We start from the raw sequence: 19,818 nt of genomic DNA, 5'->3' as shown, positions 1-19,818 counted from the left end.
AAGTCTTTCTCTATTTTTAGGGAGCTTCTATAAGTCGGACTGTACTCATTTTGTTTTTGCTTTAAAACAAATATTTAGACTCTGGGCAAAGAACTGCCTTAGCTCTTGTGGGAGGAAAAGGGGGGAAAAACAACACAAAGATTCTTATGTAATACACAGTTTTACACACACACACACACACACGAGGAAAGGGGAGGAACAGGCAGGGGTTTTCAGATTATTCCCTTTCATCTGCCCAGTTATTTGGTATCTACTGGAATAGCCCTGGCATTTGTCTTGAAGCTCCTTGTTTACTCTATGTGCACCACTGGTTTATTTAGGTCATCAACCCTAAGTCCCATTATAATTTCCAGTACAGGGAGGGAGCCATTTGCCAAGTATAATTCATGGGACATGATCGTTCTCAGCATGAAATGATTTAAGGGGAGCCACTTGCAAATGGGCTGGTTTTGGCTTTGAGGCCTTAGTAGTTTGCCAGAATTGAATGCTTTGAAATAAAGTTTCTGATTTTCAAATAAAGCATTTTAAAACAAATAGTGCAATGTACAAATTACCATGACTTTGGTTCATGTTAGAATAATCCACAATCTAAATCTGTTTGACATTTACCCCTGTAAGTATTTTGCCTCAATAAATCATTCCAGCAGCATCTTTAAAGTGCTCATAAGTACTTACATAACATCCTACATCTCCAGTGTCTGTTCCATAAGTGTGAGTAAAAAATAAATTGTGATAATTAATGAATGATTATGTTGTCTTGAAAAGTTAAGGGTCATTTGGACTCTATCTCTGGGGGTAGCGCTTTCGTTGCCAAAAAACAGTCAGAAAACGAATGGTTTGGGCCCATAATTAAACATCTGGGACTGACGTTTTGGTCATTAGAATGTACCACCTTTTCGATAAATTACAACAGTGTCCTTTAGAAATGCAAAAGTAGTGTCAGGGGGGATGGATGAAGAGGTGGAAGCAAAGGCCAATCTAAACATCAGCCTTTAGAAGGAAAAAAACCCGATCCGCACTTAGTCTGCCTTACCTCCATATATGGTGCTCAAACAGAACTTTGGGCAGGGCTCCGTGCAATTTGGGAAAAGTACCTTTAACACCCCCCTCCTCCCCCCCTCACCCCATAAGCTGCACACCATAAGCTGCACACCTGGTGGGGAAGGGGGTTTCTGGACCCCGTGCGCAGACGGTGCGCCCGCGCGGACACGGACCCCGCTCCAGCCGCACCCGCCCACCCTGGAGAAGTTAACTCTTCTCCCGATCACCCAGGCGCCCAACCCAAGTGGGGCAGCACCCGTTAGCAGTCAACCCGCCTAGCCGGCTTCCTCCGGGGGAGGGGCTGGCCGTCACCGCGACTAAATCTCTGCACCCCCCGCCCCCGCCCCACGCCCTCGGGGTTCTTAGGTGCGACCCTTGGGGTGGGGGCGGGGGGCGCTCGGTGGCGCCCGGCCTCCGCCCCGCGCTCGCGGGGCAAGGATGCTTCGAGCCGGGGACTTCCATCGGGGGCTTCCATCGGGGGCCGCGTTCGGCGGAGGCGGCCCGTCCCGGCGGGCGGGGGAGGCTGCGGGGCAGCGCAGCTGGCTGCGGCGGCGGCGGCGGCGGCTGGGCAGCGGGCCCCGTGGCCACCACCGCCGCGGCCGCCGTCCTCCCGGCGCGGCTCCTATGCTCATATTTGGACGCGGCTGCCCGTGCCCAGGAATTTCCCGTCATGCCTCCCGCCGCCCCGTCCGCCCCGGAGCCGGGAGGAGGGAGCGCTCGGACAGCGGCGGCGGCACCCCGGCTCTCCACGCACCCGCGGCCGCCGCGCCCGCGCCCCCTCCCGCCGCACCTCTGCCTCTGCCTCTGCCTGTGCCTGGCCGCGGCGCCGGCGGCCGCGCTGCCCGGTAAGTCGGGGCGCCCCCAGCCTCGCTCGCCCCACCGCCCCGACTCTGCCAACTTGGGGCGTGACCCCTGACCCCGGTCCCCGCGGGGCGCCCGCCGCGCCCCTCGCCTCCAGCCTCGGGCGCGGCGCCCCCTCCCTGTCCCTTTGCGCCGCCGAGGGGCGCGGCGGGGGTCGGTGCCCCGCGCCCCGGGGCGGGCGGGCGGGCGGGAGGACTGGGAGCGGCGCTGGCGTCAGGCTGCCGGGTGACACCTTATCCCGTGCCCGGAGCGAACCTGAGCCGCGCGCGACGCTCCCGCCGCGGGCCCCCGAGGGAGGAGCCCGGCGCGACCGCCCGCGGGGCCCCGCACCCGGCTCCCGAGCGGGGACCCCCGCCCCGCGCCCCCCGGCCCCAGCCCCTCGGCGCCGCCCAGGTGGCAGTTCGGATAACGGGCCTGGAGCGCGTGGGAACTCGCCAGCCAGGCCGGCATGTCCCTGGCCGCGGGGTCCCGGGAGCGGCGCGCGGGGGGCCAGGAGGGGCGCACCCGGACTCGCCGGCTCCGAGGAGCTTTCGTAGGTCAAACCCCAACTAGACCCGGAGTTTGCCAGGTACCACTTTTGTTTTGCTTTTTGAAGCGGAAAAACAAAACAAAAATTAACAATAAAACCAACCCCCAAACATCGAACGCAGCCGCCCCAGGTAGTTAAGTTCGAACCCTGGACTGTTCCAAGTCAAACTCTATAGGAAGGAGAGGTGCCAGTGCCGCCTGGTTTTGGTTGGAGCCCTCGAAGGACGATTGTTTTGAGTTCTCTTTAAATGATGTGGGCGGGAGTGAGGATTTTGCTTACCTAAGAGTCTCAGGAAAAGTAATTATTTGAGAGTACACATGTGGAGTTTAAGGTAAATGCGAGATGGTAGGAATGTTTATATTTGTGATGCGTTAGTCCTCCAAGCTTCCGGGTTTTTCAACAAAATTTATAATTTCTCGGAGTTGAGATTGTTTGGGAAATTTAGTTTGCCTTGTGTTTTTGCCCTTTAGCGCTTATAAACGAGTTGGAAACGGATTAGGAATATGGTAGCATCCTCTGAGTTATCTCCTCATGCTTCCATTTCTTGGCAGTGATGGCAAAATAAATCTTAAAGATAGTTTTGGCAATCAACTTTAGGACCTATCAGAAAATTTCCAAATTAATGGGAGGTATTTGCAGTATTTGACTTTATTATTATATGTGCAGTTTATAAAAGTTTACTGATGCTTGTTTCTGATGGATAATGTTTTTCTAAGAGATTTACTTGTTAGGACTCATATTTTAGGAGTAATTTTAAGAGCACTTCTTGGGAAATTCGACTATTCTCACTTCACAATTTATTAGTGATCTTCTAAAATAATACTGGTTTGTACAAGAAAGAGGAAATTATATTCCTAGGGAGTATGTCCCCCCCACCCCCCACCCCCCACCCAGCCATGTGTTGATTTACCTAATATTTATAGTAAAGCAGTCCTTGAAGACAAAAAATCCATTGCACAGTAGTCCCTTCCCAGTAAATATAAATACTAAGTTTATATTTGGTCCATTTAAGCATTTATTCTTTTAAATTTTTGTCCCAGTTGACATAGAAATCTGATTTCTGGTGACTTTAATTAGGACCCTATTTGAATGTCTGGAATCTTTTTTTTAAGAAGTAAAGTAAGTAGCTCTCTGCCATTTAGTTTTGTTTTGCTTTTGGGCCACACTTAGTGATGCTCAGGACTTACTCTTGGCTCTGTGCTTAGTAAGGATCTCTCCCGGTATGCTTGGAGGACCATATGTGGTGCCAGGGATTGAACACAGATTGACTATCACTCTGGTCCCCCACTTAGAATTCTGTTACTGTGCCTAATCTACCTTGCTGCCAAGGCTGCAAGCAATAAATATCATTTAAAATATACATATTTCTAATAAATATCATTTTGAATCAACACTTGGGCTTTTGGGTTTCTACAGATACTTGTTCAGATATCTTAAGTAAAATGTTAACTCATTAGGTCAGAACTGTACTCTTTTGCTATACTCAGGTAACGAGAACAAAAAATAAAAAAATACAGAAAATATCCTAACAGCAGCTTTTGTAGACTTTTCTAATTTATTCTTTTTTTTCTAAATTAAAAATTACTTTTTGACTTCATGACAGAAAGTGCTGCTTTTGTGGGTTTTATCATAATCTGGTCCCAATTCCTTTGGATTTTGTCCTTACTGGTATTACTTATTACTTATTACAGTTAGGGGATTGGCAGATGAATTTGGTTAAGATAGTTACTCTCTGTAAAAGGATGAAGTTGAACAGTAGTCTCTTGTGCCCCTTTGAATCCCAGGATTATCCTGCAGTACTGTTTTTGTTTATATAACTCTGCACACCACCCACTGCATTAGTTCAAATATCTGTTTGTCAACTCTGACTTGTTGTACATGTTAAACTGGTCTCCTGAAGTCAGATCTCATGGGTGTAGACCCAGTTTAGGGGGAGCCAGGGTCTGCCTCTCAAATGTCATGATCACTGTCACTGTCCTCCTGTTGTTCATCGATTTGCTTGAGTGGGCCCGGTAACATTGTGAGACTTATTGTTACTGTGTTTGGCATATTGAATATGTCACAGGTAGCTTGCCAGGCTTTGCTGTGTGGGGCGAGATACTCTGGGTAGCTTGCTGGGCTCTCTGAGAAGGGCGGAGGAATCAAACTCCGGTCGATAGGGTGGTGGGGGGTGGGGGGTGGAACGCCCTACCCTCTGTGCTATCGCTCCAGCCCCAAATGTCATGATACCTGGAATATTTGTGCAATCACACAAACACGGGTAGAGTTCCATGATGTTAAGCTTCTGTTACCTTCTTGATTACTAGAAACTAGATAGATACCTATCAGATAAGGGAATCTAATAGCAGAAAGTGCTGCCTACAGCACAGAATAAATGCCTAACTGCTCTTCTGGAGATCATTAAGCCCAGACTCTTAACTAGTTTAGATATTTAGTTTTGGAATTCAGGTATGGGTTTGGATACCACTAGAGAATATCCCAACCTTTCTCTCTCTTTCCCTCCTTTCTCCCTCCCTCCCTCCCTCCCTCCCTCCCTCCCTCCCTCCCTCTCTCCCTCCCTTCCTCCCTCCCTCCCTCCCTCCCTTCTGTTCCTCCCTCTCTCCCTCCCTCCCTTCTGTTCCTCCCTCCCTCCCTCCCTCCCTCCCTCCCTTCTGTTCCTCCCTCCCTCCCTCCCTTCTGTTCCTCCCTCCCTCCCTCCCTCCCTCCCTCCCTCCCTCCCTTCTTTCCCTCCCTCCCTCCCTTCTTTTTTTTCTTCAACTATATTTATTTCACTTTTTACTTAGGCAATATGATATATAATACTATGAACGTTCTAAAAAATATGCCCTATAATAAAGGTAAAGGTAAAGGCCCTCCCGTTGATCGTCGATTTGCTCGAGCGGGCCCAGTAACGTCTCCATTGGAGACTTTGTTGTTACTGTGTCTGGCATATCGAATACTCTCGGTAGCTTGCCGGGCTCTCCGAGAGGGGCGGAGGAATCGAACTCGGGTTGGCCATGTTGGCCGCTTGTAAGGCGACCGCCCTACCCGCTGTGCTATCGCTCCAGCCCTATAATGGTTAATTAAAAATAATTTTAAAATTATACCTCAAAGAGACTGAATTGGACCTGATTTATTCAGGATTAAGTTGGCATTCAATAGGAGGGTAATCAGATAGCTCTGAATTTTTTAAATTGTTAGTTACCTGAATTATTGTACAGATAGCTTAAGGTTTTGTTATGAACATATCTCTATTTTCTCCTTTCTGAGGATGATGGGTTTTCTTTGAAAATGCCCATCATGGAGACTGGGGACATAGCTCAGGAATCTACTTGAGTCTCAGGAGTTTCATATACTTTGCACGTACAAGGCTCTGAGTTCAATCTCCGGCACCTTCATGGCCACACAAAACTGCCGAGTCTGAACCTGACAAGTCTGTGAGGGTCTTGAGGCCTGAGGTTTGAACTGTTAAATTTGGTTTGTCCCCTAGTTCCGTGAAGTATCCACCAAAAAATGCTTAGTATGAACCTGGAACTCAGTTTATATTTTTCCAAAGTTATATTTATGTCTCTATAGCTTGCCAAAGCTATATTTATGTCTCTTGAGGAAAAACTAATAGGAGAAAAGAAAGTATAGTAAATATAGATGAATAACAAAATAACCAAATAACTTTATGGAGAATTTTGGTTAGTGTTTAATCTAAGCTTCTGTTGTATATAAAAGAAATGAACTTTGATCTAGTTTTAGGGAAAAAATAAAAATAGAAAGGAATTTGATGGAAGCCAAGTGCAGACAGATCTTATTAGGAATCAGGGTCTAGAAAACCTGGAGCTCTCCCAGACTTAGTCTTTGCCTTTAATTGCTTCATTGTTCCTTCTTTCCTGAATATATATATATATATATATTTATATATTCCTTTTGGCTTCCTGTGTTCATGATTACATGAGTACATGTCTCTTGTAGTAAGCACTTGAAGAGACTCAATCATTAAGTCTTGAATCACTGAAAGAAATGACTTAATAGATAGTTTGTATTACATATTTGATCTAGATAACTCCTCAATTCTCTTCTAGTCCTAACATTTTTTTGTAATAGTGTAGACATATATGGGATCTGATTTTGCCCTTTTATTTCTGTGTTATGGGATTATTAGTCCTTAAAAGGTGTGATTTAACTTGGATGCAGTGTGTGTGTGTGTGTGTGTGTGTGTGTGTGTGTGTAAAAGAGTGTGATATCTTTAGGGGCCCCTATATACATCAGAAAACTTCATTTATGCTGCTGTAGGAATGCTAGGAAGAAGGCCTATGAGGAGTAAACCTAGTGGAACACCACGTCCAGGAGTTATAATGCAACTTGCAATCTGACTGAGTTGTGAAAACGCTGTATAATAACTAATTCATTCCATAGATAATCATCCATATATTTTCCAGAAGCCAGCCAATTAAGATGCAAAGATCACATATTTCAAGGATAAATTCATTAAAATTCAAAGTGATAGAGACATACAAAATAATAATAGTTCAGTAATTTTCCCATTTCTCTCACATTTCTAGCATTTTTCCACCTCTTCCTTTCCTTTAGACTATTTATGCTCCTGGAATACTATTCTCTCATAACCATACGTCCTGAAGATCTGTACCAAATGGCATTTTGTGAAGCTTCCTGGATCTTAGAATTTGTTATTCCCTATTTTCTCTAAGACATTTTGTACCTCAATTGAAGCACAATATTACCATTTTGAATTCTAAAATACATATTCATCTTCACCAGGCTATAAGTTCTGTTAAACCAGTTAATCATTGGGAAAAGTCTGAGAAGCTGTTGGCATTCGATTTTCTAGGTATCATGTGTAAAAGTTTTTTGAATGCTCAGAAGCTTTTATATCATCTTGCTTTAGACATATTCACTCCTGGTCTATTTCCAAGATTTTACAGACTTTTAAATGAATATTCTAATTTTCATGAATATTCTCATAGAATGACTAAATATTTAGGATGATAGTATGTTTTTATATAAACTGAGATGGTCTGGGAAGGGAAAATATAGAAAACTTATGTGGAAAGAAATCAACTTTTATTAAGCACCTAATTTTACTAGCTTACATGGAGAAAGCAGATGTAGAAGAAAAATTGACATATAAAAAGAAGAATGAGGGGAATAGAAAGTTGAAAAATTAGGGGCTGGAGCAATAAAACAGGCACAAGTTCATTTGCCTTGTATGTGGCCGACTTGGGTTTGATCCCTGGATCCCCTGTGGTCTTCTGGGTTCTTCCAGGAGTAATCCCTGAGCACAGAGTCAGGAGTAAGCCCTGAACACTGCCAGGTGTGGCCCGGTCCCCCACCCCCCAAAAAAAGATGATGGAAAATTAACTTTGACCTAGAACATGCAAGACTTTTGCTCGTGATGATTAAAGAATCTGGATCAACTTAACAAGCTATGAGATAGAAGGTCTTTTGGCCAGAGAGATAGTACAATAGGACACTTTTCTTGCATGTGATCGACCCGGTTTCAATTCTGCACCCAATATGGTCTCTTGAGTCCACCAGGAGTGATCTCTGAATGCAGGGCCAGGAGTAAAGTCTGAGCACTGCTGGGTGTGGCCCCAAAACAGAGAGAGAGAGAGAGAGAGAGAGAGAGAGAGAGAGAGAGAGAGAGAGAGAGAGAGAGAGAACTAGTTCTCCCTTGAATACATATCTTGCTTGTTCTTCTTTATATCTCTTCACTTGCCCTTTTACCCCCTACTGTGAAGAAGCCTCTGCTCTCTCTTGAACATGTATTTCCTCTTTTCCTGCACATCTTTTGAAATAAGGTTTACTCAATAAAAGTATAAAAACAATAAAAATTTTTTTGCTTCACTAAATTTTTTGTTTCCTAAATGTCATCATCACAGTTGATTTATATGATATAGTATCTGATAATGTTGAAGATAAATTGAACTGGGAAAGAAGCTACTGAATCAGTAAGAAGAGTTTTTATTTCGAGAATAAAGACCTGAGCTTGTGCAGTGACAAGAGGATTGATAGTATAGATTGGACAGAAATAAACAGTTAATTGGATTTGGGGAAAGGGAGGACTGAATGGAAGATGTTGGCAAGATGGTAAGCCTGCAAGACTGAGAGAATGTTACCCAGAATGTGTGAGGTGAAGATAGTACTTTCATGTGGTGATAGGTAGCAGAATCAGAAACTGATACCATTCTTTGGAGAGATAAGTACTGGAGATAGAACATATATTAATAAGGAAGGTTAAACATAAAGGGAAGTGGGGGGAGATAAAAAAACTCATAAAGAAAACTGAAAAATATCATTTAACCTGACTTTGGAAGGCCAGATATCAGTATATTGCAGCCTGTTGATGAAATTGCTTAGGGGAATCTTACCTTACCACACCAACATTATATGGGAACATTGAACAAAGGTTACTGGGACTGGAAAGACCTCCCTTAGCTACAAAATTGTTAATGCCACTCCTTGCTTAACGTCACTTGGTCATTTGGTGGCCTTTTTTAAATTTTTTAAAATAACAAATGTTGGTTATTTTAATTTATTATTGTTGTTCTAGCTCAGGGGTCATATCTATTTGGTGATGCTGCGTTTTGCACTGTGTAATATGGGATAGTGCTTGGGTTCAAAGCCAGGGCCTCACCCATACAAGGCACATACTCTATCACTGAACCATAGCCTTCACCTATATTTCTCCCCCAACGTCCCCCCTCCCACCCCCGGCCTTAACATAAAGGACCAACTTCTTTAATGTCTTCATCATTACCAAGCCTTGCTTTCCTCTATATGCTGGACTTCCTACAACTTGTTTATTTGTCCATAAACACACATTCTGCTCACTATCTTTCCCTTCACCTTCCTTCCCCAAGAATGTGAAACAGATGTTTTTTTTTTTTTTCTGCCAGAGTGAGAAGTCTGATTTTTTTAAATGCTTATGGGCAATTTTTGTTTCTATTTTCAGGTTCTTATCCATGAAATAATTGTTGATAATTTCCTGATATATAATATAATTTTATAATAAACCAAATTCTTCCCCTTTCTTACAGAGTGACTTGCTTTCCTTATCTTTTCCTTAACCCTGCAAGGCTGTTATACAGTGAATTTGTCACCTTGCCACATCGGCTGACACTTTGCTACACTTGCCAAGAGTAGCCTTTTGTAAAAAGAGTACCTTTTGTAACATGTGTGTAATTAGGTTATCTAGATGGCTGCTGATTTGGCAAACATTCGGATGGTTTCTTTGATACCTGGCTTTCTGAAGGAAAGCAGAGAGAATTTATTCAGAGGGTTTTATTGCTGGTGTAGGAAATATGACTTCAGGCCTGCTTCCTCACCAGCAGTATATCCTGATTCCAATGCTCTAAAAATAATAATTGTTCATAACATTTGTCCAAAGTGACATATTTATGTTCCCAGTATACAGTTGTTATGAGTAATTTCAGCTCAGGTTTGAAAAGAGGACCCCTCCCATATGTGAATACTTGTGCTTTTAGAAGCTGTTGACTAAAGAAACACATAATAGCAAAATGGCACTATAAAATTTTGAACTGAGTTTTTCAAAGTATAAAAGCATTCCCAGATGTTTGGAAAGTACATATATGTGGAAATTATGAATTACAGAGTTTATAACAACAAAACTTTTATGACTTATAGAGTCCAAAGCAACAAATTTCTTGTTTTGTGATTACTCACTGTCAGGGAGAGTCTGGTCTCAACTTTCAGTGCATGTTGTCTGCTTTCTGTAGAATATGTGGGCAGTCTTTTGTTAAAAAATTGGGACAGAGATAAAATTTTGGGACATCAGGGTAACTAATATCCCTAAGTAATAATGATAACTTATTTTATACTAGGCCAAGACCTTTGATAAGAATGGGCTATTAAGCAGTTCCAGATATTAGGTTATGAATACTTTAAAAATATTGTAGCTCCAGGTGCCAGAGAGATGGCACAGTGGGTACGGTTCTTTGTCCTGCATGCAGCTGGCCTAGGTTTGATTCCTATCACCCTATATGGTCCCATGAGCACCACCAGGAGTAGTCCTTGAGCACTACTGGGTGTGGCCCCCAACAAGGAAATTTTAGCTTCAGATATCTGAGTATAATCTTAGGGCTATTGTGCTGTTTTAAGAATAAAATTTGTTCCCCAGATGAATGCAGTCTTTCTGTGTCTATCCCTCTCTTTCTGACTCATTTCGCTTAACATTATACTTTCCATATAGTACCACTTGTATTTAAATTTCATGACTTCATTTTTTCTAACAGCTACATAGTACTTCATTGTGTAAATGTACCAAAGTTTCTTTAACCAGTCATCTGTTCTCGGACACTCAGGTTTTTTCCAGATTCTGGCTATTGTAAAGAGTGCTGCAATGAACAAACAAGTGCAGATGTCACTTCAACTAATGCCCTGCCACAGAAGCAGGGTGGGATGGGAGGGATGGGGGGTGGGAGGTTACTGGGACCCGTGCTGGTGGAAAATGGGCACTGATGGAGGGATGGCTACTTGATAATTGTATAACTGAAACCCAAGCACAAAAATTTGTAAGTCTACAACTGTACCTCATGGTGTTTCACTAATAAAAATAAAAAAAAAATACAGAACCAAGGGAAAAAAAAGAATAAAATTTGTGCATCACTTCCACACCAGTACATCCCTATGCTGTCTCTTTATGGGCATGGTTACTGTGTCTGTTCTTACAAAGTGCACAGTGAATCAATTATGATTCCTTGGGTCAGTTATGTTGCTAAAGAAAAGGAAAAATTAGTTCCTAGCACATTTGTGAAAGTGAAGGCAACATTGAAAATAAGCCTATGCTGCATATTAGAACCTTAAAAAAATCTCAGGACAGCCCTGTTATAAATCAAAAAGCCCTGACTTTTACATTTGTTCTTTAATTTTTCATGATTATATTATTTTTGGTTGTCAAAGAATCTAGACTTGGTTAAGATTTATAGTGACTATTATGAGTGGATCTGTATTCTGAATTTGTAAATAGGTAACTAAGAAAAGTTAGAACCATCTCATAGTGCAGAAGATTAAGTGGGACAAAGTTTGAGGGGATGCTACTAGATTTGGAGTTATGGTCTTATGGTAATTGAGAGTGAAAAAAAATTCAGAAAATGTTATCCTTGTTCTCGATTTCTTGGTGTATATATCTTTTGCTCATTTATCTTTTGGCCAGACTGCCTTAGGAAACATGGAGGTAGGTGAGTTTGCTACATGCAGAAGCAGTCAAAAATAAACATTTGCATTGTTAGCATATATGATGCTTGTGTTTATATTCATGTTGCAAAGAAGTCAATGTTGAGGAAAATAACACAGGACAGGAATTGGAAGACTGTGTTCTTCTAGTCCTGTTCTTGCTCAGAATTTTCATCTTTTTGCCTGTTGTCTCATCTATAGAATGAATGGATTGAGTGTACAATGCCTGATTTGCTTTTACTTCAAGATTTTATAGTCTCTGGATTGTCTAAAAGTCCCCAAGTAGTGTACATGGTTCTTAGTGAGAAGAACATGATGATTAAATTATAAAAATTATAAAAATATAGCTTCTCTCTTATATTTTGTTCAATTTGTCTGTTATGTGAAAATAAAGAGAAATGTTATTCTATTCTAAGATATTATATTTAACCTTTGTAGTTTAGAGTATCAGTAGTCTGATCCACAGTTATATAACCCTTCAAAATATCTGGCATTTAATTAGGTAACTAATTAAAGTTAATTAAAACATAATATTAAATACCCCATGTGGGGCAAAAAGAGATTGTAAGGCATTTTCTTACATACAGCTGATCCAGGTTTACACATGATCCACTAAGCCACTCCAGGATTGATCTCCTGAGCTCAGTCAGAAGTGATCCCTAAACAGAGCTGGACATGGCCTCAAAAACAAAATAAATAAATATCTCATCTGAATTAATAGCTTAAGCACTAGAATTTGTATTTATTGTTCTAAATATACTAAATGAACTAGGAGTTGCACAATTGAATTTATCTCAAATGAGAAATATATCTGTATAAGAAAAGTTGGCCTTTATTCCACCAGTAGAATTTCTCTTTTACTATTCTAGAAAAGGATTTAACTTTAAAATTAGTTTGAGTGTAGTTCTATCAATATTTTATTGATTTTTTTATTATTACAAATGAGTATTGGATCTTGTCAAATGCTTTCTAGACATCTACTTATATAAACATATTTTTATTTTTCCTTGTATTGATACGGTGTCATATCATTTTACAAAATCATATTGATTGACTTGTTTATATTAAGACCTTGTATTCCCAAGATGAAGCTGGAGCAATAGCACAGTGGCGAGGCCTTTGCATTGCATGTGACTGGCCTGACTGACTCGGGTTTGATTCCTCCGCCTCTTTCAGAGAGCCAGTCAAGCTACTGAGACTATCTCACCCACACGGCAAAACCTGGCAAGCTACCTGTGACGTATTCAATATGCTGAACATAGTAACAACAAATCTCACGATGGAGACGTTACTGGGCCTGCTCGAGTAAATCCATGAACAACGGGAGTACAGTACTATACAGTGCTATTCCCAAGATAATATAGTCATTTATTATAAGCCCACAGTTAAGATCCAACTCACTTGTGAAAACTGAAAGCCTTCCTCCTAACATCCAGTACAAAACAAAGTTTCCCATTCTCACCACTGTTACTCAAAATAGTAGTAGAAATTTTTGCAATACCAATTAGGCAAGAATGTATTAAGGACATCCAGATTACAAAAGAAGAATTCAACCTATCACTATTTGAAGATGACATGATACTAAGAAAATCTCAAACACTCTGGAAAAAAAACATAAAGATGATAAACTTGTACAATAACATAGCAGGCTACAAAATAAACATGCAGAAGTCCATGGAATTTCTTTTCTATTTTTAAAATTTTGATATTCAAAAGTTATTTTTCAAATGCAGTATGTAATATATCACTGTCACTGTCCACTGTCCTCCTGTTGTTCATCGATTTGCTCGAGCAGGCCCAGTAATATCTTCATCATGAGACTTGCTGTTACTGTGTTTGGCATATTGCATACATCATGGGTAGCTTGCCAGGCTTTGCCGTGCGGGCGAGATACTCTCGGTAGCTTGCCACGCTCTCTGAGGCAGGTGGAGGAATCAAACCGAGCTCGGCCGGGCCAGCTGCACGCAAGCAAACACCCTACCACTGTGCTATCGCTCCAGCCCATGTAATATATAAAAAGTCAGAAATCCTTCTGTTTCCCGTTACATAGTTGTAATTCTCCAATGCCAAAACCTAACAAAACTGCAGATTAATTTCACTTACATATGGAAAAATAACATAGAAACTTTAGCAATAACTGATTTCACCATTTCGAAAAGTATTCTAAGAATGTAAAGAATATTCAATATAAAGCTATATATGTTAGTTTATAAAAGTCTAAAATCTCTATATAAAGATCTTTGTTAAAGTTTAAAAGTAAGTTGAACTATAAATTAATTATACAATACCATATTATATTGTAAATTTATAGTAATCAAAACATATGTGGTATAAGAAATGAAGACAGATTCTCAAACCAATGGGATAGAATCGAGAGCTCAGAGACATATAACCAATATATAGACAGCTGATCTTCAACAAAGGAGCTATGAGTAGGAAGTAGATCAGGGAAAGTCTCTTCGGCAAATGGTGTTTGGAAAACTGATCAGTCATAAATTTAAAAACTGAACCAGACCTCTATCTCACCGTATGCAAAAGTCAGTTGAAAATGGAATAATGACCTAGATACCAAACCTGTATGCATAAATTATATTGAGGAAAACAGAGGCAGTACCCATTATGTCATTGAAGCTAGTGGCATCTTCAGTGACTGAAGGCCTTTAGTCAAGAAAATGAAGCAAAGATAAACAAATATTATTACTGTAGCACTGCACTGTCCTCCCATTGTTCATCGATTTGCTCAAAGGGGCACCAGTAAGGTCTCACAATTGTCACAACAAGTTCTTACAAATATTATTAGGTAAAGGCCCTCCCGTTGATCATTGATTTGCTCGAGCGGGCCCAGTAATGTCTCCATTGGAGACTTTGTTGTTACTGTGTCTGGCATATCGAATACTCTCGGTAGCTTGCCGGGCTCTCCGAGAGGGGCGGAGGAATCGAACTCGGGTTGGCCATGTTGGCTGCTTGTAAGGCGAACGCCCTACCCGCTGTGCTATCGCTCCAGCAGGTGCTGGACAATGACCCCCACAGACTGAAAAAGAATATTTTTCTCACCACTCAGCTCACACAGGGGTAATATCCAAGCTATACAAAGGATGTAAAACTAATGGAGAAAAGCAGTCAACCTCATGAAAGTGGGGAGAAGAGAAGAACAGAAACTTCCTTAAAGAAGACATATAGATGACCAGTATACATAGGGAAAAATGCTCTGCATCATTTATCATCTGCTCGGGGCGAGGAGGGAAACTCAACCGGCCCCCCTCCAAGGGCCCCCGGTGAGGACAGCCAGGTTGCGGGGGCAGGAGACTCTGCACTGTTTTCTTCTGGAGTCTCTTGCCCTCGCGCCTGGCGGTCCTCTCCGGGGCCCCTTGGAGGGGGGCGAGTTGAGTTTCCCTCCCCACCCCGAGCAGAGCTCTGGCAGCCAAAGACTTCCAGAACCAGCCACAACCATGCTGAGACCACTCTGCACACGCATGAAGGTACCGGCAGAGGAACCAAGGCATGCGGGTCTCTGGGCTGAGATCTCTAAGCCTGCTTGGATCGGGGCTGAGCATTCTCCACCCAGATCCTCCATCTTCCAGTAGGCAGGGGTCACACCCACCAACTGAGCCCCAGCGCCGTGTAATCCCATCAACAGCCAAGACCCAGAGACTATAAAACCCAGCTCCCGGAAGCGCGCAGCCGAGACATCTTATTATCTCAGTCTTACTTTGGACAACCTGGCAGGCTACCGAATGTAACCTACTCTGACGGCAGAATCTGGCAAACTCCCTGTGGTGTACCCAATATGCCAAATACCATTAACAATGATGGGTCTCATTCTCCTAACCCCGAAAGAGCCTTGAATATGGCACTTTTTAAAATCTCAGGGCTAGGACGAAGGAGACGTTACTGGGGCCTGCTCGAGGCAATCAACGAACAACAGGATGATCGTGATCGTGATCACTTATCATCAGTGAAACACCAGTCGAAACAACAATGAACTATCATCTCACACCAGCGGGAATGGCACACACCCAAAAGAACAAAAGCAACTAGTGTTGACAGGATGTGGGGAAAAATAAATTGTCGTCCACTACTAATGGAAATGTTGATTGGTTCGACCTTTTAGAAAACTGTATGGACACTTCTCAAAACACTAAGAATTGAACTTCTACATGAGTGAGCAGTTCCACTTTTTGACACGTACCTGTTCATAAAGGACATTTGTGCACCTGTGTTTATTGCAGCACTATTACCGTAGCCCAAATCTGGAAATAGTCCAAGTGTCCAAGTCATCTATTTTTGTATTTCATGGATAAAGAATGTATTTCATGGCCGGAGCAATAGCATAGCAGGTAAGGCATTTGCCTTGCACGTGGACCACCGGGTTCTATTCCTCCGCCCCTCTCAGAGAGTCCAGCAAGCTACTGAGAGTATTCCACCTGCACGTCAAAGCCTGGCAAGCTACCCGTAACAGATTCAATATGCCAAAAACAGTAACAATAAGTCTCACATTAGAGATGTTACTGGTGCCCGCTCGAGGAACTTGATGAACAACGGAGGACAGTGCTACAATGCTACGGATAAAGAAACTATGGTATGCAGTGGAATACTACAGTACTGTAAGATGAAATCTTACAAATTATCTCTAATGCAGATAGAACTGGATGGCATCAAGCTGAGTGAAGACAACCAGGAGAAGATGGACAGATACAGAATGATCCCTCTCATATGTGGGCTACAAAGAATCATAGTAAGGGAATAGCATATATGGTCAAAAACAATAGAATCTGAGAACTGTTTTACATAACTAAACTTACTATAGTGGGGAATTTGTGGGTGTAGTGTGGGGATGGATAAAGGTAGACAGATGGTGGAGAGAAATGGACACTCTGGTAGGGGGTGTGGTGTCGGAATGTTGTGTGCCTGAAACTTTATCCTTGACAGTATTGAAAATCATGGTGACTAAAATACAAAAAATTAAATGTGTAGGGAAAAATTACTTACTTTAGTCTATTTTCCTCAAAGAGAATACTATATAGACATTCAATAGGAAAATTGTTTATTATTACTTATTATTAAGGAAATACATATAAAATGATCATGAGCTATTATTTCACACCGAAGAAAATGGCATAAATGCAAAAGACTGGAAACAACCAGTAGTGAAAGAAAAACTCATATTCACTGTTGTTGGCAATGTCATCTGGTTTGACCTCTAGGCTTTCCATATTACCCAGCTATGCCACTTCTTGGTATTTATTCTTCTCTTCAAATGCAAAAACATTAAAATAAGGTATTTATGCAACTATGCTTATTGAAGCACTCAGTACAATAGATAAGCTATGGAAACAACTCCGTGGCAGCTCAAATATATTCAATGACAGAAGAACGGATAAAGACATTGTGGTATACGTATACATAGTACATACAATGGAGTATTATGCAGCTATGAGAAAATATAAAATCTTTGCTGCAACTTGGATGGAACTGAGGGCATCATTAAGTGAAATAAATAATAGAAGGTAAAATACTGGATTTTCTCACTTGTTTCTGGTACATAGAGAGCAAAGCAAAGGAATAGAAAATAGTTAACAATGTTAAATCCATGGCCTTGGATTACACAACTGATATTACCAAGCATGAGAGGAGGTGGAGTAGGAGGAAAGGAGCCTACTAGAGATGGTAAGGGAAATAGTGGAGGGTGCACTCAGGCGCACCACCAAAGTGGTGGTAGTGAAGATGTTGTAACTTTGTACATCAAAGCCATAAATGTTACAATGATTATAACTCTGTTATGTAACTACACACACACACACACACACACACACACACACACACAGAGACCCCTAATCATTTAAGAAAAATCCACTTAATTTTAAAGATAAGCTTTTAAAATGGACAGGTAAGGGCATGATAGCACAGCGGCTAGGGTGTTTGCTTTGCACGCGGCTAACCCGGGGCTCGATCCTCAGCATCCCATATGGTCCCCCGAGCACTGCCAGGAATAATTCCTGAGTGCAGAGCCAGGAGTAAGTCCTGAGCATCGCAGGGTGTGACCCAAAAAAGCAAAATAAAATAAAATAAAATGGACAGGTAAAAAGTATCTTTTTTGTCTTTTAAAATGCAGTCTACCTCCCCCCCCCCCCAAATGCTCAGGGCCAGACACTCATAGTTATATGTTGAGGGAGTCACTCTTGGTAGTACTTGTGTGCTCTAGCTCCCTCTCATGTAAATTTTTAAGCTATTGAAATGTTTCTGCTACATTACAAAAGGGTGACCCTCCTGTGGTGTTCATATTGTTTCTCTTGTCAGCACCAATTTTAGAGTCTTTCACAGTTTAATTGCCACATGTTTAAGCCAGGTCTTTTGTATCAGTTTTCCCTCTCAGTTTTCTCTGATTTATTGTTGCTTTATTTTCCTAATTAGAAGTAAAATGTTTTCTTCTTTAACCTTCTTAAATTTTTCAGTTTTTTTTTCTTTTCAGTCTCTGGTTTGTATTGATTTCATTAATTTCCAATGCTAATTTGAACCAGTTTCTGCATATTTAGACAATTACATCTCTTAAAAAATATTGTGTAGAGAGGCTGGAGCAATAGCACAGCGGGTAGGACATTTGCCATGCATGCGGCCGACCCCGGTTCAATTCCCAGCATCCCATATGGTTCCCTGAGAACCACCAGGAGTAATTCCTGAGTACAGAGCCAGGAGTAACCCCTGAGCATCGCTGGGTGTGACCCAAAAAAAAGCAAAAAAAAAATAAAGCAAAAAAAAAAGCAAAGAAATATTGTGTAGAATGATTGCACTCATTTGTGGGATATTAAAATAAGCACAGTATATTAATTATACCTAAAGACAGTAGAAGTCAGGGCCAGGAGGACTGGTCCATGGTAGGAAGCTGCCACAAAGTGTAGTTAGGATAGATAAGGGACCACTATGACAGTGATAGTTGGAAATGATCACTCTGTACAAGAACTGGGTGCTGAAAGGAGGTAAAGTGATATACATGATATCCTTTCAGTTGCAGTATTGCAAACCACAGTCCCTTAATGGAAAAGGGGGAGTGGGTAGAGAGAGAGGAAAAGTGGAGGCAGGCTGCAGGGACGGGGTGGGATGAGGGGCTGGCAGGAGAGAAACTGGGGACATTGGTGGTGGGAAATGTACACTCTTGAAGGGACAGGTGTTGGAACATTGTATGACCAAGACTCAATCATAAACAACTTTCTAACTATATATCTCAAGGCAATTCATTTAAAAATTTTAAAAAAATATAATGTGACCTTAAATAACTCAATCTCCTGAACCCTCACACTTCACAAATATTAATTATGATTTATTGATCATGAATAAATGATAAATATTCTGTTAATGAGTCATTCCTTTCAGAGTGGAATAACCAAGGAAGATCACCAAGAAAAATAATTAAATAGAACAAGTTCTTTTACGGACTGGAACAGGATGCTTGCTTTGCATATGGCCAACCTGGCTTCAGTCCCTGGCACCCCTCATGGTCCTCTGAGCTTGCCAGAAGTGATCCTGAGTGCAGAGTCAGGAGAAAGTCCTGAGCACACCACTCCTCCCACCCCAAAAGAAAGAGAGAAGGAAAAAAAGGAAGAATGAAAGAAAGAAGGAAGAAGAAAGGAGAGAAAGACATTTTTGTAAAATAGAAAAATCTGATGGTCACTGAAGAGGAAGGGAAAGAGCTGTAGAAGGAAAGGATAAGAGGGGAGTAGTGTGATGCCCTAGGACCTGCATGCAGATTGATGTATAAAATTAGGACTCCCAAATTTCAATAGTATTGTGAACCAATAAAATTTTATTTTAAAAGTTATTTATAGTGTGCTATCACTCCAGCACACTATGGGCTGGAGCGATAGCACAGCGGGTAGGGCGTTCGCCTTACAAGCGGCCAACATGGCCGACCCGAGTTCGATTCCTCCGCCCCTCTCGGAGAGCCCGGCAAGCTACCGAGAGTATTCGATATGCCAGACACAGTAACAACAAAGTCTCCAATGGAGACGTTACTGGGCCCGCTCGAGCAAATCGACGATCAACGGGAGGGCCTTTACCTTTACCTTTTACCTTATTTATAGTGTGAAAGTTATTATTTTTTCTAACTTCCTCAAACAGAAACTTCTGGGTGGAAAAAGTAAAAAATTCCTTTGTCCTATAACTTTAATCCCCCCCTTGCCCAAGTAACTATTTAACTTTTCTCTTTCTTG

The 19,818-nt window shown here is 41.8% G+C and overlaps 1 protein-coding gene across 1 annotated transcript in view; it reads left to right on the top strand.

The window, feature by feature from the left end:
• Window positions 1-1,749: 1,749 nt before the first annotated feature.
• The window catches only part of MSRB3 (methionine sulfoxide reductase B3), a 203,598-nt gene continuing 185,529 nt past the window's right edge, over window positions 1,750-19,818 (top strand). Inside the window, exon 1 of the mRNA XM_056130757.1 lies at window positions 1,750-1,886. The gene's annotated coding sequence lies outside the window, so the exon portion shown is untranslated. The remainder of the gene's footprint in view (window positions 1,887-19,818) is intronic.

The sequence above is a fragment of the Sorex fumeus genome, unplaced genomic scaffold (genome assembly GCF_029834395.1).
Source record: "Sorex fumeus unplaced genomic scaffold, SorFum_2.1 ptg000081l, whole genome shotgun sequence".
Lineage (NCBI taxonomy): Eukaryota > Metazoa > Chordata > Mammalia > Eulipotyphla > Soricidae > Sorex > Sorex fumeus.
This window is presented reverse-complemented; position numbering and strand designations above follow the sequence as displayed.